The sequence below is a fragment of the Aethalodelphis obliquidens genome, unplaced genomic scaffold (assembly GCF_003676395.1).
Source record: "Aethalodelphis obliquidens isolate GAN/ISIS:26980383/991018 unplaced genomic scaffold, ASM367639v1 scaffold71, whole genome shotgun sequence".
Classification (NCBI taxonomy): Eukaryota; Metazoa; Chordata; class Mammalia; order Artiodactyla; family Delphinidae; genus Aethalodelphis; species Aethalodelphis obliquidens.
Window position 1 is genome coordinate 6028407 of NW_020838015.1, and position 23290 is coordinate 6051696.

The 23290-nt window shown below is 38.2% G+C and overlaps 1 protein-coding gene and 1 pseudogene across 1 annotated transcript in view; one reads left to right on the forward strand and one right to left on the reverse strand.

Annotated features, from left to right (window-relative positions):
* The window catches only part of EFHC2 (EF-hand domain containing 2), a 250923-nt gene that overhangs the window by 179503 nt on the left and 48130 nt on the right, over positions 1-23290 (reverse strand). The gene's annotated exons all lie outside the window — the stretch shown is intronic.
* On the forward strand, positions 7810-10747 carry LOC113611885 (putative deoxyribonuclease TATDN2 pseudogene; annotated as a pseudogene).

Consider the following 23290-nt stretch of genomic DNA (forward strand, 5'->3'; position numbering starts at 1 on the left):
ATAGACAATATATATGTGAGTGAGGCTGTTAGGCACAATCTAACCTCTAGGGGTGGTCAGTTACCCTAATTAGGAATATATGCTCCAGGATTGTTTGGCAAATTTCTATCAGAAGCCCATGCTTCAGAAGTGGCTGACAAAATGCCTCAGTAGTTTATCTCTGATCAACAGAAGAGGTTTTGCTAATTACCATAAAGAATATGGTAATTAGGGCTTCCTTGGTGGCGCAGTGGTTGAGAGTCCGCCTGCTGATGCAGGGGACACGGGTTCGTGCCCCGGTCCGGGAACATCCCACATGCCACGGAGCGGCTGGGCCCGTGAGCCATGGCCGCTGAGCCTGCGCGTCCGGAGCCTGTGCTCTGCAGCGGGAGAGGCCACAACAGTGAGAGGCCCGCGTACCGCAAAAAAAAAAAAAAAAAAAAAGAATATTAGAAATGAGTTTTAGCTAGTGAAATAACTGTATTCAAAATGAATGGATAAGTTACAAATATTGACCAGCCACTGTCTTTACCAGAACAGGTTCTAGGAATCTAGTGAGCCCAGAGACCTATACCTTCAAAATGGCTCCTTTGTCTTCATTCCAAAACGGTCCTCTGCTCAGCTGCTTTCTTGGGGAATTTATCCGGCCTGATTCCAGTTAGAAAGTTAGCTAAACTCACTACTAGAATGTTGTCATATTTGTGTTGAGTGAACATTTCCGGTAAGATGCTGTTGGATGGGTACAGGGTTTCCTTCTAGGGTGATGAAAATGTCTTGGAACTAAACAGAGGTGATGGTTGTACAACACTGTGAGTATATTAGATGCCACTGAACTGCACGCTTTAAAATGCCTAAGGGTTAATTTTGTTATGTAAATTTTACCTCAATTTTTAAAAAAAGATGTGGGATGGCGAATTATATTGAACACTAAAATAGTAAACGTTATGTTATATGAATACTGTCTCAATTTTTTTAAAGTAGGGGGGAAAAAGATGTTGTTGGAACACCTAAAAGGACAAGACAGCTGGGGTTCCATCAAGCTTTCAGTAGAGGTAGTGAGGAAGAGCAAAATATGCCACCCTAGAAGGTGCCACTTTAGAATGTGGATTATTTTGAGCTGAAGACAGAGCCCAGCAGACCCAGGAAGAACTTTTTACCTCTCCCTTAACTGCCTAAAAGAACTTAGACACGAAACCTGCACCAGGAAGAGAGCTATTACCAGAGAAAACTTATTTATATCAGAAAGCCTTATCCAGCATGGCACGGCAAACATTTGTTTACCAAACACTTGCTCTTCTCATTTTCCTGTGAATGATCTTTGAAGCCCCAGACCTCTACCCGCCCCTACTTAGCTCAGGATGGTATATAAGCCTCAAGTACCCGACTGCCAAAGAGTCTCATATTTTTATGGGGCTCCGACATGTACAAAATTTCCTTTTCGTCCATTAATCTGTATTATGTCAATTTAACTATTACTCCAGAGAAAGAATCTAAAAGGGAAGAAGGGAAAAGTTTTCTGCTCCTACAGTAATATTCAATCTGAAATTTTTTTCTTTGTAATTGGGTAGGAAAGTGTAGAGAGACTGTTCATACCCCACCTACCTCTATGTAGTGAATGCTACTGGTGTAAATTTGTGCATGACCAAACGGCCAGAGATCAGCTGACAATATTGTCAAGCATATAATCATTAAATATTTATCAAGCAAATGATGCACTGAAAGAGAATAAACGATGCTCAGTGGAAACAAAAAGAAAGACATGATTTTAGGTTGGACTTCAATATTTCTAGAAGAGGGACAGACTGATATTTCATGTTCTGGTCCCCTGAGAATACAGGGCTGATGAACTCCAGCGTGAAAGGTAGAGAGCAAGTCAGAGCAGTAGAGATGGAAAGATAGAAAAAGAAGAGGGAGAGGAAACTGTAAAATGTAGCAAAATGGCATTTGAGGGAAGAGATACCAAGTAGATTAAAAGTGATCTCACAAAGGTGAAAGACCTAATTGCAATGGAACTTGATGTACCAGAGAATCCAGAGAGAACAATCTAAAATAAAAACTGAGAGAAATGAAAATTTATAGAAACATAATTATGATACAAGGTTTCATCATAATTTATGATGTCAAGCAGAGACTAGATAAATAAGGTCCTAAAGGATGTAATTGGCTGTAATTTTCTTGAAAACGGAATGTAAATGTCATTTGGCAGGTTGTGTGATCTTCCATTCCCCACAGGCCTCTACAAGCCCTGTATTATATGAGGTTACCTGCCTGATCCCCAAGGCATTCACATTTTTGACGCTAGCCAAGAGGATATAAAATCTGAAATCAATTAGCTTTAAATACTAGATATGTGATATTTCCTCATATAATGGAAAAAAATTTAATGTTAATATTTCTGAAATCAGATTCTTCTTACATGTAAAGCCAAAAGAAACTCAAAGCAGTCAGGAATGCATTTTAACGAGGAACATAGATGTAACTTGATGTAAGGTGTAAATTTAGCCTTGTGGGGAAGGAGTTAGTTCTGTTTGCACGTCAACTGAGTTCTCTGCTTTGCACTGCATATCCCAAATAGCTGGATTTTAACATTAATTTGGAATCCTAATTTTCACTTAAAATGTTTTCAAAATGTTACTGTCTGATGTAGCATTGACATAAAAATGCTAGAAGATTGTCCATCATGTGCTAGGCAATGCAATCATAAGGCAAAAACAAAAGTCTAATCTCTCAGAATAAATCACAGAATTTTAAAAGATCGTGAAGCTGGTATGACCAATGCATGAGTCATAAAGACTATTACTCAGGAACCAAACATCTGAGTGTCAAAAGCTTACAGCTGAATTCCTAGAGAAGCTGTTAGGAAAGAAAGAAGCACCAGTAATATTCAATAAAGCTCAACATTTTATAAAGAGATCAACATCATAAGTCTAAGTTTAAAATGTTTATGTTCTATTTAATGAAAAAGGCTCAGATTTAAATTGCGAGGTACTAAAGAAGAAGGTACATAATAGTAAGGATAAATGCATGCTATCATAGGTTAGTTAGTAGACAATAAAAATTTGTGTACATTTGATGCAGTGTTGTTTATTCTTCTGGAAAAAGATGTTATTATTATTATTTTTTGATGTGGAACATTTTTAAACTCTTTATTGAATTTGTTACAATACTGCTTCTGTTTTATGTTTTGGTTTTCTGGCCATGAGGCATGTGGGATCTCAGCTCCCCAACCAGGGAACGAACCTGCACCCCCTGCATTGGAAGGCGAAGTCTTAACCACTGGACTGCCAGGGAAGTCCCCAAGGTGTTATTAAATCAATGGTTTCTCTTATGACTATGGAATCTCAGAATTAAGGAAATAAACTATAATGAATTTTGTATTGCATATAGAGGATGGCTCCTTTATATATGACAATGGTATATTTTAAGAAATTTATCATATGTGAAGGGCAGCACAATATAACACCCCAAAATATGCTTCTTTGGTATAAGAATTAGCTTGAGCTGATCATTTTTAAGAAACAGCTGAGAAAGGAGAAGCTCTGAAATGTGAGTAAAAGTTATCCTTTTGTAAGAGACTTTTACATGTTTAATGGAAATCTCCATTGGTAAGGGTTTCTCCCTCTCTGTGCCAGAAAAAGGAAGATAACTATATCTCTAGAAATGCATCAATGGAGAAAGCATGAACTTAAATCTGCATAACTGTACCGACCTTTATTGTGCTTTGCCTGATAACCTCCCTTAACTGGCTCCCCATACCCCGAACATCTTTTGCCTTTAGTTGGAACTAGTATTTAAGGTGGTGGCTTGGGATATTTGGGAAAGTTACTCAGTTTTCCTGGTATCTCCCATGTATACAGGAGGTAAACATGCTATTAAACTTGTTTGTTTTTCTCCTGTTAAGCTGTCTTTCATTACAGGGGGCATCTCAGCCAAAAACCTAGAAGGGTAAAAGGAAAATTATTTTCCTTCCCTACATAGGCTAATTCACACACAAAAAAATTTTTTTAATAAATTTAAACTACAGAAATCATAGCCATCAATCACAAACAATACAACTAAAAATGTATCATGTAACTATAAACAAATATTGTCACCCCTAATAGTTATTGTGAGGAGAGCAAATTTTAAAATACAAAAAATAAGTAGAGAATTTAATAAAATTTAAAGAGGTACAAACCTATAAGATACAAGCAAATCTGTACTCTTGGGTAAATTACTGGATTTAGATGATAACATATGAGAATTTAGAGTTAAAGACAGCCAACACAGGTAAATATACTAACTCAGTGATTCTCAGCCTTCTCGGCTTCACATTAGGAACTTAAAAAACAAAAGAAAACATACCCAAGCCTAAATAAATTAAACAGGAATCTTGGAGGCAGTTAAGAGGGGCATTAGTATTTTTTTTAAAGCTCCACAAGTAATTCTGAAATGCAGTCACAGTCAGCAATGGATTGAACAAAAATTTTTGAAAGTGCAAAAATTTGTCATAAGGAAAACAAGTCTAAAGCAAAAAGGATAAAAGCACAAATAGATAAATTTGAAAGGAGAAAAACAACTGCAATAAATAAATTCAAGAGTTTTTATTAATAAATAAAATAGGTAAGATTCTAGCATTGGGGAGGGAAAAAACTTTCCTCTACCCTTCTAGGTTCTTCTGACTGGTCTAACTGAATTAAACTGACGTGAGACAGATTAACAGAAGAAAAACCAAATTTCATTATGTAGCATAGGGGCTCCATAAGAATATGAAGCCCAAAGACAAGTTAGGCAATTGAAGCTTATATGCCATCTGAGAGAAGGGGAAGTGGGTAGGGGTTGCGACTTCAAAGGGGAGGAAGGCAATTCACAAGAAGATGAAAAAAAGCAAATGTTTGGTAAACAAACGTTTGCTGGGCCATACAGAAGCAATGGGAGAAAGAGAGGAATTTTAACCGACACTTTGCTAGGTTCCTCCCTGTCTCCCTTCATGGAACAGGTCCTGTATCTAAATTCTTTTAGGCAGTTAGGGAGAAAGTCAAAGGCTCTTCCTTAGTCTTTTGGGCCTTGACTGTTTTCAGCTCAGGATAATCCACATGCCTAAGAGACACTATTTGGGGTGGCAAATTTTGCTCCCCTGCACTAGCAAAGATAATCAAATAATGTAAATAAACAAAATCAGAAACGAGATAGTGCACAACATAGAGATGTAATAAATTATAAGATGTAAATTATCTTATTATAATAAATTATTCAAGCTTTTATGAACATAAATTTTAAAACCACAATTAAATAAGTGATCTTCTGTAAGAACTGTGAAGTATCAAAACACAATGAATAAACTAATAACCAAGTAAGAAGTAAAAAAATTACCAAAGTATTGCCCCAACAAAGGCTCCAACCAGGATGATTTACTAATAGATTCTTTCAAGCTTTCAAGGAAAAGAAAAGCACCACTTTATATAACTCCCCCAGGATACCAAAAAAGATGGAAAGCTATAAAGGTGAATTCCAATGCCTAATACACAAGGTATTAAAAAAAAAAAAAAGAAAACTATGGAGCAATAGTTTTCACCCTGGCTTCACATTAGAATCACCTGTAGAGCTTTATAAAATCGTGATGTTTGGGCCACATCCACACCTATACACACCCACACACAATGAAATCAGAATCCCTCAGGTCAGGCCCAGGTATCAGTGATTTTAAAGCTCCCCAAGTGATTACAATGTGCAAGCCTAGGTTGAGAACTACTGTTCCAGAGCAATTTCACTATTTATGATTTATAGAGCAAAGATCCTAACTAAAATACAAGCAAACAAAATTCAAGAGTCCATAACAGTCATAAGCAAACTACACAAAAAGCAGCATTTTCCTCACAGATGCAAAGATGTTTCTAAATTAGGAAGTAAGAGCAAATATATAATGATCTCAAACTGTTTCCTACCACATACGTTTTAAAATTCAAGAGTAATTCCTTAACAGGATAAAAAAGCATCTGCTTTAAAACAATAGCCTACATATCCAGTATTATATGTAATTGAACTATGTGTCTGCTACAATCAGGAACAGAACAAAAATGCCCCTACCAACATCATGATTTAATATTTTTTAGGAGTTCTGGACAATGTAAGAAGTAAAAATATTAGCAAGAAAGAGACAAAAGCTATCATTATAGATAGACAAAATAATGGCATAGGGAAACGCTGAAAAACTAAGAATAAATAAAAGATTTCAGCATAACCACAACTGAATCAAAAATATTCTTATGTACTAGCAATAACCACCTGAAAATACAGTGGAAGAAAACGGTATATTCACAATAGAATAAAAAATTACAAAACACTTAAAAATAGTTTTAATGAAAACTCTGTGACCCAGATAAAACTCTAAAAGTATTTACTAGAAGATATATGAAAACTTGACAAATAATAGGACAGGCAAAGTATATTCTGGATAAGCAGACTAAAATAACATATTTCAAATGGATATTTCATTGATGTTTTGGAAGGACTTGAAAAAATAATTCTAATTTCATCTGATAAACAGTCAGCCTATTAAAGATAATTATGAAAATTAAGAGTAATGTAGAAGACCTAACTGTCCTAGATTTTATACCTTACTTACTATTATGCTTCAGTTATTAAAACAGTGCAAAACCAGAGTAATGAGAGACACACTAGTGTGTGGAAAAGAATAGTCTGGAAATACGCTCTATTACATATAGGAATTTAACACATGATGAAAGAGGAATCATGTCAGCAAGTGAAAAAAGTACTAACTTGGAAAACCATCAATGTATATCTCCACCTAAAATAAATTATAACCCAAAATAAATACCAGATGGATTATCAGCTTAAATATAACAAATCAATCCCTTTTAGCCTCCAAAAAAAATTATATATGTGGCAAAGCCCTGAAAGGAAGGATGACCATTCCAGATTTAAGAGAAAAAGACAAAATTATGAAAGAAAATATTAAAATTTAACTACAAAAACAAGTTATAACTTCAATAGGCTAAAATATAAATTAAAAACAAGCAACATACAAATAAGAAATTTAGAACATATGACAAAAGCTTAATTTATAAAAAAAATTTTAATTAATTCTTAAAGGATCTTAAGAAAGAAATAAAAACAGAACTTAAAATGCAGGAGAGGTTCAATTTAAAAAAGGAAAATATTCACTCTAAAAAAGTATCAGGTAAGTACAAATTAAAATAACAGTGAGGTGCCGGTTTTGTTTGTTTCTCCTATTAAATGAGCCTGGTAGGGTTATTCATTACCCATGGTATTTTAAATTATTGCAGTTCTTCTGAGGTAGTGTGATGCTCTGAAGAGCCATTTTAAAATTCCTATACTTCTTCTCAGGAACTCCATTTCCGGGCACGCAGCCCAAAGAAACAAACCAAAATATGGAGAAACATATGTGCAAAGATGTTCTTTGCAGCATTTTTTTTATTACACAAAAAAATTAGAGTGGGATAAATTAAAGATCTAACAAGAAAGGAAGGATCTGGTGAATTATGGCACATGTATGTATTCTATGGCATATTATGAAGGCAGTAGTATGATGTTTTTTAAAACGATGCAGCAATAAGAGAAATGCTTAGGATATGCACAAATGTTGAGTGAAAAAACACCACAGGACTGAAAATGGTAACATACTACAACTATGTTTTCAAAACCATGTATATTTAAACTATGCTTTATAAACCATAATTATGCTTTTCAAAAACACTGGTGGGAGGGGTGGGAGGAAAGTAACAAAAAGCAAGCAATGGCGGCAACTCCAGTGACGGGCTGGCTGCGACGCACACGAGGAGCGGGGGGGGCAGTAACAAAAAGCAAGCAATGGCGGCAACTGCAGTGACGGGCTGGCTGCGACGCACACGAGGGGCGGGGGGCAGTGACAAAAAGCAAGCAATGGCGGCAACTCCAGTGGCGCGCTGGCTACGACGCACATGAGGCAGGGGCGGACGGGTGCGAGGGACAGCTGTGGAGAGGAGGGAACGGACCTGAGGTAGAAGAATGGGGGGGGGCACCCTGTGTGGCAGGAGTACTTCCGGTGGCCAGGGCAGGTGGGTGGAAGGAGCTGTGCCCTCCCCCCACCTCCTCCAGCGCTGGGTTCAGCCCCGCCCTCCTGTACTCCCTCAGCAGCCTGGACCTCTAGGCCACCAGCCCAGCTCAGGGGCCCCTGTGTGGGGTCCCTAAATTACCTTGCAGCCTTTTCGAGGGCTCTGACATCTCACAAGGGCCTTGTATTCCAAACCAAATAGAAAAGCTTTCTAATCCCAGAAGTGCTTTGATGTCCCGTAAGTGCCTTGACGCCCCGGAAGTAACTGTGTAAAAAAAAAAAAAAAAAAAAAAAAAAAGTCGCTGCCATTTTTCTCGGGAGCTCGCTGAGGGCTTGGGCGCCGAGCCAAGCCTTCAGGCGATCCTGGATCTTTGTGACTTTTCCGAATAGTTTTGAGATCACAAACTCAGTAGAAGGACTTTGACATCCCTGGAACACGGAGAACTGTGATGGGCCAGTGAAAGAAAGGAGTAAGTGCCCTAAGCCGCGGGGGTGGGAGCGGCGCAAGGTAAAGGACCACAAGGAGCCCCCAGCAAACGCGGATGCCTCTGGAGGCCCAGTGACGTGGCGTCCTCCAGCCAGCCAGCTTAGGGCTGTGCATTTCGTCCAGGGGAGCCTAGCCGCCCGGGTGCCTGAAAGCTCAGAAGGAGGTCCTTGTGGCCTTCAAGCCGAGGTTTCCTGGGGTTCATCCTGTCAGGGAAATTCCACCTCCTCATCTTACTTCTCTTTATACTCTTCCCATTCCTCAGGTTCGCGTGTGGGTGGAGCAGCCTCCAAAGACTGCCTGATTCGGAGCACTCCGGGTTCCTCTCGTGCGTGGAATCGCCTCAGCGCCATCCCCTTTGTGCTTTGCCAGCCCCGTTCTAGAAGAAATGGCTTCTTCAAAAGATGTCCACAACCTTACGGGGAATTCCAAACATAGTTTCTATAGCTCCATAAACCCTGAATTTGCAGCCATAGCTGAGGGTCAGAATAATGCGACTGAGGAAGCAGACGAGGGCCAGAGAAGCTGGGGTAGACAGCAAGACCAAAGCTCTTCAATGATATATGTGAAGGCGATCCGGGGCATGCTGGGAACATTGATGTTAGAAGGAGACGCTGCCACTAATACAAATTGGAGCCCAAGACAGCAGCCCAGCTCTGGAGGAAGATCAGCCACAGATGTCCCCTTCTCTGCTCCTCAAAGAATAGTGTCTGCCTCAGAGGTCAGAGAGAAGATAGACACAAGCGACTTCTGTGACAGGAGAATGATGGTACATCGTGAGAAGCCACTTGGTGACCCAAGGGCACTCATTTTTGAAGGCAGCTCTCCAGCCCTAAAATTTCTAGACAGACGTGACTGTCATTCACAAATCCAGAAGCATCAAGATAAGAGTATTGTAATTGAGCACCCTTCTTCAGGAGGTGGCTGGTCTGACGTGGATGAGAGTTCTGCCTTCAGATCCCCTCAGGAGGAGCCAGTCTCACTCAGTGCCGCAAGAATTTCAAGGCCTCCATCCTTCACAGCTGAGCCTGTCACCTACTGGCCTAATTTGTATAGTGGTCCTTGGCATGACTCTGCCAGCTACTGGCCCAGTAGTCCCAAGCCTCCTTGCCTTCTCTCCATGGGCGGCAGCAGCAGCAGCAACACATCCCAGGCTGGGAAGAGCAGCCAGAGTTTCTTGAGTGGTTATACCTTCAATTTTCCAGTGTACTCCCCAACCTGGTCCAGAGAACTGAAGTCATCAGAAGAAGATCAGTCTCCAAATTCTCATTCATTTCATTTCTCCAGAAGTTCAGAAGCCAGGATGAAGGAGGGGAGACACCATCTCCAAGAGGAGACACCATCACGTTCTCGGGGAGGACATGCATCTCATTCCCTGCCAAGGAGCCACTGGAAAAAAAGCCTACAGGCGGGTTTCATTGATACCCATTGTCACCTGGACATGCTCTATTCCAGGTTGTCTTTCACAGGGACGTTTAACAAGTTCAGAAAAATATATAGCAGCTCCTTCCCTAAGGAATTTCATGGCTGCATCTCTGATTTCTGTGATCCTCGCACACTGAAGGATGGTATATGGGTGGAGCTGTTGAAAGAGGATCTGGTCTGGGGGGCCTTTGGCTGTCACCCCCATTTTGCACGTTACTACCGTATGAGTCACGAAACAGATATTGTGCGAGCCTTACGGCACCCCAAGGCTGTAGCATACGGAGAAATTGGCTTGGATTACTCCCGTAAGTGCAGCACACCTGTCCCACAGCAGCAAAAGATATTTGAGAGACAGCTGCAGCTGGCCGTCACTTTAAACAAGCCCGTGCTGATCCACTGCCGAGAAGCTGAGAAAGATCTGAGGGACATCCTGAAAAAAATTATGCCCTCTGACTACAAGATCCATTGGCATTGCTTCATTGGCAGTTACGCAGTCATCGAGCCCCTTCTGGACTACTTCCCCAACATGTCTGTGGGCTTCACTGGAGTCCTGACTTACCCTTCTGCCTGGGAGGTCCACGATGCTGTGAGAAAGATCCCACTGGAGAGAATCGTTGTGGAAACCGATGCTCCCTACTTCATCCCTCGTGGGGTTCCCAAAAACCTTTGCCCACTTGCCCACCCAGGCCTGGCCCTGCATACGGTTCAAGAGATTGCCAGAATCAAAGGTCAGCCACTCTCCCACACCTTGGCCACCTTACGAGAGAACACTAGTCGCCTCTACAATATTTAAGCAGAGAGGGCACAGTCAGGAGTCTTCCAGAAAAGGGAAACCAGCAGGCTGACAACATAGACTTGGTTTGAACTCTGCCTGTGTCCCAGGTCAAGGATGTGTTTGGCAAGCCCATTGGAACAGAAGAAACCAGGACAGGATGTTCTCCACAAAACTTCTTCATAAGACTTCTGCTTCCGGCTGGTAGGGTGGGGTGCAGTGGGATGGGAGGAAGACTAAGGGGAACTGCCCTTGATGTTATTAGGGGTTTCCTTCCAGCCCAGTTGTGCCAGGGTAGTCAGTAGAGAAGAAAGAGTTCCATAAGGTTCTGGTTTGCTAATCCAAATCCCTGTTCTCTGCAGCCTGTGTTTCTGAGCAGTTGGTGACTAAAGTCACCCACCTACTTGTCTTTAAAAAAAAAACAAAGCAAGGAATGTTGAATTTTAGAAGTGAGCTAGGTGATTTGTTCCGTTTATTCCCAAAATGTATTTGTTATTATAGGAATTCTATAGTCCATATGGGTTGTTGTTAAATTTGTAAATTCAGTGACTGTTCAACTTGCAATTTCTTATTTCTAAAGATAAACCAACAGTAGCATTTCATCTAAGAGGAAATCAATTTAGATAAAAATTAGTTAATAGTCATAATGTGCCAGGGAGGGCTGTGGGGGACCTTAGAATTGATGGGAGCCAAATCGGTTGAATTTTACAACCACTGAGGAGATGAGTTTTGAATCTGAACTGAACTCCCTCCCCACACTTGGATAATTCCAAAGCTCTTCAGATAACTAGCATACTAGTAATAGCAACTCTTCATTCAAATTGCTCTGATTCTTAACAAGGCCCAAATGTATACCATTTAGAAATACCATTCTCCACAAGGGCAGAAACAGAGAAGAGCTTCAGCTGCCCATTTGGCAAACAGCCTTCCTCCTTGAGAAATTAAAATGAACCCACATTTTAAGGAAAACATTTGAGTTAGGAAATTTAGCTTTGCCATCCAAGGCACACACCTAAGTCTAGGAGTCCGATTACTGGATGAGAAATTCCATTTTTAAAATGGAAAATCTCTTTTACTCTTGAAAACTAAATCAATGAAAAGAGGCCCAGCATACTTCAGACTTCTCTAGTTTCCTTTGTGCCTATTTATGAGGATCCAGAAAAATCAGCTGGCTCCTCACCATCTGGTTCTCAGCTCAGAAGTCTCCTCCACAGAGAAGCCCTCCCTGACCACCAATCTGTAAGTGTTCACCTCACCTGGGAGGAAAAAAAATCCTGGACTTACTATTTTGATTTAATCCTAGCACTTAGCCCTGTCTGAGATTGTGTTGTTAATAGATATGTGTGTTCATTGGTTATCTTCCCCACTATATTGTAAGTTTCCAAGCTTGTTAGTCTCCTTCACACTGTACATACACCCGATGTTAGAAGAGTGCCTGGAACGGAGCAGGCACTCAGCAAAGATTTCTTGGATTAACATATGAATGAATAACTTCGTTAACACCTGGCAGTTAATGATAGTATTTGGGCGAGGTGGCAGATATTAGTAAGAGAATAGAGTAATAAGCCATCCTAGTTCTAGCATTCCTCTTTAATTTACAAGGCAAGGCAAGGTTGAAAGGCCACCTATATTCTGCCGGTAGATGTCATCCATAATAAAAGAAATAAATGAAAAAGATCAAGCTCTACCAGGAACTTGACAGTTCATATTTCCTATAAATAACACTGAGTATAGCATAGATTTCCCCTTTGTTGGGAATCCAGTCTTTTGAGAAGAAGAAAGCTGTAGCTGAAGTGCTTCACTTTCCTTAGTAGAACGAAAGAAGCTGATGCAGTGTTAAAGGTGCAACTTGATTATATTTTTCAAGACAGAAGACGTTCAAAAATTAAGCCAATGTTTTGAGTTAGGAAGGTTTTTTTCCATTTAATGTACACTTTAAATAGACATTGTTCACAGTGTGTCCCTCAACCCACTGGAGCCCTGAGCTTGTGATAAACAATTTTAGGGAAGAGGGTTCCATGGACACACACTTTTGGTAAATAATGAGTTGTACAAAGTTCCTCAGATTTTTTTTTCATTTCACATTTCCTGTGATATGCTAATGTGAGCCACAAATACCCAAGAAGGTGTTTCTCAAAGTTACTTCTAGATTAATTTGATTAACTTGAGGTACAATTCAATGAGCTCAAGTTCTTTGGAAACACGACCTTAGTCACACTCTTGCTGTTGTGATGCCCTTATCACATTTTGTGCATATCTCCACTCATCACATTCCTTTCTCACAACATAAGATCTGTGGAGAACACAATGTTATTCATCTGATTCTAGCAAAGTGACATTACCAAGTGAGCATTTTAAAAATGGGTGTGAATGAACGGTTGCTTTTGTAAGCACACAATCAACAAGATAAACAGGATATACACATATTATAATTAAAGTAAGTTTCCTTTCCAAAAAAAAAATGATCTTCTTATATGGAGAAAATACTTTCCTTACCTGCTCCTCTCCCTCTACAATTTTGATGGCAAATGCACAGACCATACTCTGCAGTGTTTCTAACATGCAGGAGAGAACCTTGCCATAATTCAGCTTTATTTCTTTAGGAACGGGAGTGAGCAATATAGTCTTTTCTGAGCGTAGTACATCCAGAGTGGCCTAAGTCAAAACTCACAATCTTCCTTTACTTATTTCTTGAATACAGTAAAGAACACTTGTTTCATCTATTCATGTTACTAGTAAAAAACAAAAACAAGAAAAAAAACACAAAAAACAAGAACCAAAGAAACCACAAACAAAAAAAACCCACCAAAAAAACACAAAAACCCCACAAAAACGAACAAAAAAACAACTCGTGATCCAGATGTCCCTCCCTCCCTCCCACCCTCCCTATCCCACCCCTCTAGGCAGTCACAGAGCACGGAGCTGATCTCCCTGTGCTATGCGGGTTTGAGACTACCAAAGAGCACAAAGTGGGGGGAAAAGTCCACAACCCTACTACTTAGAGACAATCACTTCAACAACTGGAGTAGCGCTTTGGAGGTTTTCTCTAATATTTCCCTAGTTATTGGCCAATTCCAGTGTTGTACTCCTTGAGTCAACTTTGCTACTTAATATTTACTATAATATTCACTTCACTTTATAATTAGCATAAGCAGTGCATTTTATTTCCTATGAATTTGTGATTTAAATACATTATTTTGTGTATTTTTGTTTGCTTTCCTGAGTAAATAAGCTAGAAGTCTAGAAGTTTGTTAATTCTGTTGTTTTTAAGACTCAACTCCTTGACTTCTTGTTCAAATCTATTCTGTTTACTGATTTACAAAATTCTGCTTTTAAATTTATTAATTTTTTCCTTCAGTTCTCGGATGAAATTTTTTGTGTTATGCTTTTTCTAGTGCCTTAATTAAATGCTTGGTTTATTTTTAATTTGGGGGGGGGGAAAGAACAAAGCATTCAATATTATAAATCTGCCTTACTTATAACTCTGCTGTATCTATAGGACTTTTTATTTTAATGAAGTTCATTTTCTCACTATAAAAATTAATACATATGCATTACAAAAATATGAAAATAGGAACAGAAAGAAGTGTAGGATATTTCTACTATCTAGAACCCACTGTTTTGTTAATGTCTTTCCTTAACATAATGGTGATTCTATGTCAAATTGTGTATACTTTTAAGAAATTCATATTTTCATTATGCCAAATTATATATACTTTAAAAAAATGATTATATTTTCATGCCCATACTCACTGAAGATTTATGTGCCACAAAATCCCGCCACCAATCTATATACAGTTTTCATGTTCTGGTGTATTTTTACTTTAAAAGTCTTTTTTCTTTTTTAATGTAGTTAAAAACACAAAGTATATATGTTTATTAAGCAGAGTTAAAAGAAGGAATATTTACAGGTCCTAGAGAAAGATGATATAAGAAGCCTTTTTCCCCATTGATTGAGAGAGATTTCAACTCTATTCATTGTTACTTTTAATTTGTAAAGAATTGTCAGTTCAAGTGTGAATAGCAAAAAATTAACATCTATTGGAACAACTCCCTTGAATGGCGAAAAATACTGTATTTTTTCTTTTTATATCCCTATCGTGCATTTGTCATTTTATTATTATTTATTGTGCTTTTATCTTTCAATAAACATTTAAAATGTTTACACTGTTTTCAACTTTATTTATATTTTATAATTACTTATAAGTTTGTTTCCATTGCTCACCACTAACCCTTTTATTTCATGACTTCCCTCATAGTTGAACTGTTTAATTTGCTTTACAACTGGCTGAAGTACATGTTCAAGCAACTTACTCAGGAAAAGTATGTGGATGGCATATTTGTGAGAAATCATATATCTGAGAACATCCTTCTGTGGCTTTCACTAATACCACCTTGGCTGAGTCTAGAATTTGTGGGTCACAAACATTTTCCCCTAAAAGTTATAGACATTGCTTCCCTGTCTTCTGGCAATTAAGACTGCAGAGAATTCTGATGTCAACTTCTCCTTCTTTGGGGGTTAAACTACTTTTTCTCTCAGGATGCTAGGTAATTAATTTGCTTTATCCTTGACATTAACATAAAAAACGCCAGACTATATCTAATTATTGGTCTCTTTTTTTGTTGTTTTCTCTGGTACACGGTAAGCATTTGATCTGTAGATCTGTGTGTTTTTATAGTCCAGAAAGTTGGTTTTGTTTTTATTGTTTTTTTATGGCATGCTTAACTGATTTGGTTGCTTTTAATCTAGCTTCTAATTCTTTCGGAACAATTGTCTATATATTATAAGAGCTCCATCTTCTGTCCAACCTTTCATTACCTATCTCAAGCTCTCATATCTGACCTTTTCCTCTGCATTCTGGGAGAATTTCTCAAGTTTGCCTTTTCCATTACTCATCTCATTTTCTCCAGTTTCTTTTTTTTAAAATTTTACTACATATAATGCTTTTTAGTTTCCTCACATTTCTTCCTCCTTCAGCAAGTTCCCTTTCCTTTTCACCTACAGTCTCATTCAACAATATTTTAAACGTATTCTCTTTTCTCCTTCTAGATTTCACTTCAGTTTGCTTTAAATGCTTACTTTGTTTTGTATACTTCTTTGCACTCAATAGAAAGCACAAAGCAAATCATTATCAAAAATATTCATTTTCCTATAGAAGGCATATTTTTAAAATAAATATTGTTTTTCCTCTGCCTCTTAAATACTATGTTCTCCTCCATTTACACCGCAGAGCCTTTTCAGAAACCTTCTGTTGGGTTTCTTTGTTCATTCTTGAACAAAGAGCAGTCTATCCAGGCTGATGTTTTTCTAAAAATAGGGTGGGCAGGTCTTCTTTCCTTCCTTCAGCGTCCATTCCAATGTTCTGATTCTTCCTCTCAGTGGGAAGCTGGTTGATAGAAATTCATATACATGAATGTTAAGGGAAGCAGGGAGGGAATTGGGGCCATGGAGAGTCCCCTTAAGGAAAAACTTCAGATTTTTCCACACAAAAATTTTATAAATTGACCTGACCTCCACTCCGGGAACAGAGCGAATATAACCAGTCCTTCGTGTGCATTGCCTGTCGTATCAGAGAAACGCCCTAATGCAGGGCCTGCTTTTTCCCTCAGTGTGACTATTCCTGGGCCTCCTAGTGACACTCTTAATCCATCAATAGCTGTGAAAGTAAGCCAAGTGGAAGCCCCTACAGGTTGTCCTAAGCCCCCAACTCAATTCTTGTCACTTTCTTAGGAAGTGAAATTGCATGTTGGTTTTGGTATAATTCTTCAATATGATTTCATCTGCACTGTATCTAGTGGAAATTCTTCACAGTTTGCAACAAGAAGATGGACCTCCTCCCTGGCCTCCAACACTATTATGGTTTCTCCGTATTTAAAAATTTTGAAGTCATTTAACTGGGATTGTGAAGGTGGAGAGGTTCATCTAAACATCAGTGCCTAAGTTATAATCTCACTCCAAATTCTCATTTTTTCCTCACTTTTTTTTGATAAATTTATGTTCCTATGGATACTGTGTTTAAATAGGCATATCATTTTAGAAAATTCAAGTTATACAAATCTGAATCTCATTTAGCTTGTTGAACATAAGAGATGGTCAATAAAGGTAAATTCAATTTAAAAATGACAAAAAATACAAACTATAGAAAGATGATTTCCAGAAATTTTTCGTATTATAAAAATATTATCATCATGAATCCATTTATAATTTATGCTCCAATTTTCATGACTAAATCTAGGTGGGTTTAAGATGAAATGCACCTAAACTATATGGACAGTATAAGCATTCATCAAATTTATTTTTACTTGTCTGCTTCTTCTTAAGACCTGATTTTATGGTTTATAAAAGGGGAAAAAGATGTGACTAGAACGCTAGAATATTATTCTTGTAGCTGTATCACTAATTAACCACATAACTGGTGCAAACCACTTAAAGTCTTTGTTCCCTGGTTAACCTTTTAGCAAAAATTAGAAAATCAACACTTGCTCACCACAGGACAGTGCAGCACTATTTAAAGGATTAAGAAAATTATGTATATATAACAGCACTTTGGAGAGAAAATGAATGTATAAAAATACTGAATAATATATAAATCAGTGTAGGATGCAAAGCTAGAAGCTTAAAAATACTGTCAAAACCACATCTAAAATTGTCTTTTCACATCCTTATGGAATCTATTGGGCAAAGCAATTTAAAAACACTTGATATTACTAAGAGAAGAGGTTCAGACCCACTGCTTAAAAATAAGTCTTCCTGGAAAAATAATTAGGTTGAGAAGAAGGGGGTAACCCTATCCAACACAAATCCCATTGCTAATCATGGGGTTTCATAAACTGAATAGAGAAAAATGAATATTCAAATATTCAATATTAAAGATACAAAAGAAAAACAGCACCTACAATATAAAAGACAAATATTTGGTAAATATATATATATGTATATATAATTTACCAAGTATTTTATATATATTTTTTCAGAGGGAATAATAATGGGACCTGAGGCAAAAACACTCTTTCTTGCCATCATTTGGAGATATTATGTACTTTAAAAGGCTGGATTCCTCCCAAAAGAGTAAGAAGAAAGATGCTTAGATAAGATGCCTTTTATGTTCTCCTCCAATTGAAAGAATCTATTCTATACTTCTAATAATTACTCAATAAACTGGATTCCCCTGTACATTAGATTGTCCTACTGGTTTCAAAGTATGTCACTTACTTCCCACAAGTGCATCAACAGCTGAGATCACAAAATGGATACTTCATATGGAAAGGCTCCTGTATCAAAAGTAACATAGACCAACCCAGTTACAGAGCACCTGCTAAGTTCAAAGCTCTATGCGGAGTGTACAGCATTCAATAAAACAATCTCTCCAGCTACAAGGATTACACAGTCAAGTAAGGGAGATTAGACTGTATGCAAATAATTGCAAAACAGGGAATGGTACCACCAAATAATTATAATGCGCTGGAGATAAAGTCATTAGGAGAGACAAAATAATATTCTTACAAAGCCATTCATCGCTGAGCACCTGTGATGTGTCAGGCACTGTGCTAGGCTCTGAGAATTCAAAGATAAATGAAAATAGCCAACTCTGATTAAGTAGTTATAACGGGTCAGGCAATGTGTTAAGTTCTTTTACACTCTATCTCATTTACTCCTCACAACACAGCTCTAAAATAGGTAATACCGTGATCCTTGTTTTACAGAAGTCAAGGTTTAGGAAGTTAAATAATTTACCCAAGGTCTCGAGATAAGAGAATAGGACAGCTGGGGTTAGAACTCACACTGCCTAGCTTCAGAGGCCACCTTCAGAGGTTAAGCATTATGTCCTGAACTGCCACAAAATCCCCACCACACTCCAGCTCAGTGAAGGACACAGAGAAGAGTAACAGGGCGATTCTAACAGGGGTCTGAAAATGCTCCAGTAGGAGGGGGAAGTGCGAACCACCTGAGAGAGCATCAAGAAGAATGCATCACAGTGGAGGTGACAAGTGAAATGAGCCTTCAAGGCTGAGAGATGAAAGAAGAACTGCATGCGTGGACAGGTGGGTAAGGGCATTCTCTGTGGAGGGAACAGCATGTACAAAGTTACAAGAGCATGGTAGTATATGGTATGTGGGGTCCTGTGAGTCATTTTGTGTGGCTGAGGGCTGAGTGGGGAAGGGGTGGCAGAGGAGATGAGATGAGTAAGGTACAAGAGCCAAAAGACAGGTGGTCCCGAGGCCATGCAAAGCTAAGTCAAAGGATTCTAAATATTTTAGAAAGTTAACCCTGTAGCAGAGTGGGCAGTTGAAAGGGGAATCAGACTGAAGGCAGGGATGGCGCTGAAGAGGCTACTCTCTGGATGAAAGATATGAAATAGGATAGCAGCAGTGGCCTTCAAAAGGAGACTGATGAAAGGGAGATTTCAGAGGGAAACAAGAGAGGACCGGGGTCAACTGATCAGTGACAGAGGGTAATGGTGGCTCTCTTACTTGTTTAAATATAAACAAAAATATATAATTTAGTGACTTAACATTTAGATGGAACTCAAATAATGAGCCAATGTGGACCAGGCCCAGCATGGTAATACAGTCCAAGAAAAGGCTGAGCAACCAACAGCAATTGAAAACTCTGTCTCACCTTAGCTCCTTGAAGAAACTCTAAAGGTGATCCAATTTATGCTCCACATCTCCACTTCTCACAAAAATGCCTTTCCTCTCTTTTTCAAGTCTTGTCAGTCTCACATTTCCTCACCATCAGCGCTAAGACATCTCTCTCCCTCTCTCTCTCCTCCCCCCAGCTCTTTCCAGCCCTTCTCCCTTTTCTGCATCCCCCAAAGCCTGAGAATCTTACTGAAAAACTCAGAAGAATCCTTAGAGGATGGAGCGGGGTGGCGGGGGAGTGGAATGAGCAAAGACAAATTTTTGTTCAGCAGGCAGGGTGTGGGGAAAAGGAGAAAGCTGGGAACACACATTAATAATATTATCCCCATTACATATCAGTAAGAACCAAAGCTTCAATTAATAAAGCTGACTGTAAAAGCCAACTAGACCAGAATTGAAAAACAGCTTTATTTTTGAAATTCAAACACAAATGTCAAAATAAATGCTCTGATAATCATCAAAGAAATGCAAACCAAAACCACAATGAGACATCACCTCATACCTGTCAGAATGGCTATCATCAAAAAAGTCTACAAATAACAAATGTTGGCGAGGATGCAGAGAAAGGGGAACCCTTGTACACTGCTGGTGGGAGTATAAATTGGAGCAGCCACTATGGAAGAAATTAAGGAGTTTCCTCAAAAAACTAAAAATAGAACTATCACATGATCCAGAAATTCCACTCCTGGGTATGTATCTGAAAAAAAACAAAAACACTAATTCAAAAAAATACATGCACCCCAATGTTAACAGTAGAATTATTTACAATAGCCAAAATATGGAAGCAATCCAAGTGTTTATCAACATATGAATGGATAAAGAAGATGTGATATATACAGACACACAATGGAATACTACTCAGCCATAAAAAAGAATGGAATTCTGCCATTTGCAACAATGTGGATAGACCTAGAGGGTATTAGGCTTAGTGAAGTAAGTCAAAAAAAAAGACAAATACTGTATGTTATCACTGATATGTGGAATCTAAAAAATAAAATGAATTAATATCACAAACAGACTCACAGATATAGAGAACAAACTACTGGTTACCAGTCGGGGGCGGGGGCAAGATAAGGGTAGGTTTTAAGAGATACAAACACCTATCTATAAAATAAATAAGCAACTAGGATATATTATATAGCACAGGGAAATATAGCCATTATTTATTTTATAATAACTTGAAATGGCAATTCAATCTATAAAAGTATTGAATCCCTATGTTATATACCTGAAACTAACACAATATTATAAATCAACTACATTTCAATAAACAGTTTAAAATAAAAAAATAAATAAATGCCCTGAAACACCAGATGAAAAAAATCAACAAGTAGAACCAGAGATAGAATAAAATACACTCAAAAACAGATTTTATATTTTAGGCTAAAAAGGAGGGAAACAACAGAGTAGACTACGAAGGAAGTAAAATTTTGATTAAACATAAAAGGGCCTACATGAAGTTTCTAGAACCTAGTTGACAATGGTGTAAAATCTTTGAGTTTAGAATAATCAGAATGCAAATACAATTGTAGTAGTCTATTACTGACTGCTATTAGTTCAGAATAGTGAAAAAGTAAAGCAATAATAAATGTAGTTATTTATCACCTTTCCCCTAAAAGACCATTAAGTGAATTTGCTAAAATAGAAGACACATGACAAACTCTCTTATTAAACAATAGAAGACTTTTTAAACTACCTTAATACCCACAGAGTAAACGGAACACTGGGGAACAACTGGAAAGAGCAATGCATCGATAGCTTAATGGCTACTTTTTAGAATTCACTGGTCTCAATGGTGGCATCTCCAAACGGATTCTTCTGGAATATGGCAGAATTTGTGCCAAAGAAAAATGCAAGAATTCTGCAGCACAGGTGATGACTGGGATAGTCCGAGCTTATGCTTCACTTCCCCTAGGAACACCGTCCTCCCTACCCCACGTAAGAAAATAAGCCAGGCCTTAAGCAAAGGAGGAGAGTTAATTCTTCAGGACTACATGCGATGAGCTGGACACTTGATGTGCATTGTCCATCTGATGCTCACGGCAATTCTAAGATAGGTTTGTTACTCTTACTTGACAGATGAGGGAATTAAGACCAAGAGAGGTTAAAAACATAGCCCAGATGAAATACGTAATAAATGGTAAATCCAGGTTTTGAACCCATCTGTCTGACTGAAACCCTTGCTCTCTCCCCTACACCAGAGAGCCTCCTATTACAGGGGTGTTGCAGGAGGACCATGTTCCCAAGGGATACCCCAACCAATGTACACAGAGTTCATTCAAACAATGCTCCATCTGGGGAGACATACATATCCTGGGTTCAATCCTACAGGTAAAGGGAAAGGAAAAGACCCTGGCAATAATGATGATGATGATGATGATAATTCTACTTTCCTAAGAAGAGAAGTCAGCAATTGCAAGGCCTGGGACAGAGGAAGACAAAGTAGGCAAAGGGAAGAAAGTTAAATAGGGCACACTTGATGGAAGATGAATAAAAATGCATGAAAGGAAAGAGAATGAGGATGAAGAGACAGACGAAGTCCAATAAGAGAGAAAAAGAAATAGAGAAAGAGGTCAAAAGAATGGAAGGGGAAAGATTAAGGAGGTTGAGAGATGGGATATAAGAAAAGGAAGTGGGACAACATTGAAAAAAGAATGGAGATAAGTATTTCTGTCCCCCTTTCAATAATGTGGAATTCATGCCCTCCCTGCCACCTCCCCATTTCTGATGTCCTAGAATGAACAGCCATGCGCCCTCAATTATTTGTACCTCTGATAAAAGGTTTATGATAATGACATGTGTCCCTGATGAATCCTCTTTATTAAAAGAACTATTACCACACTAAACACCACAATGAATTTCATACTCAGAATAGGTATTTAAATAGAGGAGCATAATTAAAATAAGTAGAAGGATATGAACAATTCTAACATGTTTCAATTTAGAAATTAACAATGCTAAATGTTTTTAAACCTCTGAAGGGAGTTAGGAGAGCAATTTATTTGAAAAAAATAAAAACCAGCATGTTTAAAAATAAAGGAATATCAGTCCAGAGAATGAAAAACAATTATAAAAGTAACCAGAAATCTGCCATGGTGAATTATTACATGTGAATTGGCTGCACTTTCTTTATATACATACACAGCATAAAGCTGTGCCTCAAATCTTAAATCCCAAACAGTGAGCCAGACTCCAGAGAAGACACACTATAAGATTCCATTTATATGAAGTTCAAGCATAGGCAAAACTATAGTGATGCAAGTCAGAGCCATGGAGGAGGGCTGAATGGAAGGGGGCATGAGGGAACTGTCTAGGGTGGTAGAGATGTTCTATATGGTGTCTGGGGTGTGGTTACCTGTGTATATATTTGTTAGAACTCATGGGACTGTATGCTTAAAATGGGTACATTTTATCATATACAAGTTATACCTCAGTAAAGTTGATTAAAATAAAGACTCAAACAACAAAATCCTAGAGGAATACAGTTTTCTGTGTCCTGATTGTGGTGGTGGTTACATGAATCCGTACCTGTGATAAAATTTCACAGAACTATAAACTAAAGGGGAAATATGAGTGCATGTAAAAACTGGTGAAATTCAATTAAGGTCTGCAAGTTTAGTATTATACTAATGTCAATTTCCTGGTTTTGATAATGTACTATAATTGTATAAGATGCTGTTGTTGGGGAAAGCTGGGAAAAGAGACACAGGAACTGTCTTGTGCCATTTTTGTGATTTCCTGTAAGTACAAAATTATTTCAAAAATATTTTTTTAAAAAAGAACATAGATTATATAGTCAGTATTTGTACCATCACCCACCATCAGTGTTAAAAAAGGGTGAGCTTACTATAGGGTAGAATCCTGAAAATACAAAATTCAGGAAGGTAAATAATCTTTTAAATATTTCCAATAAACCTGCGGCTGGTCTGAATTC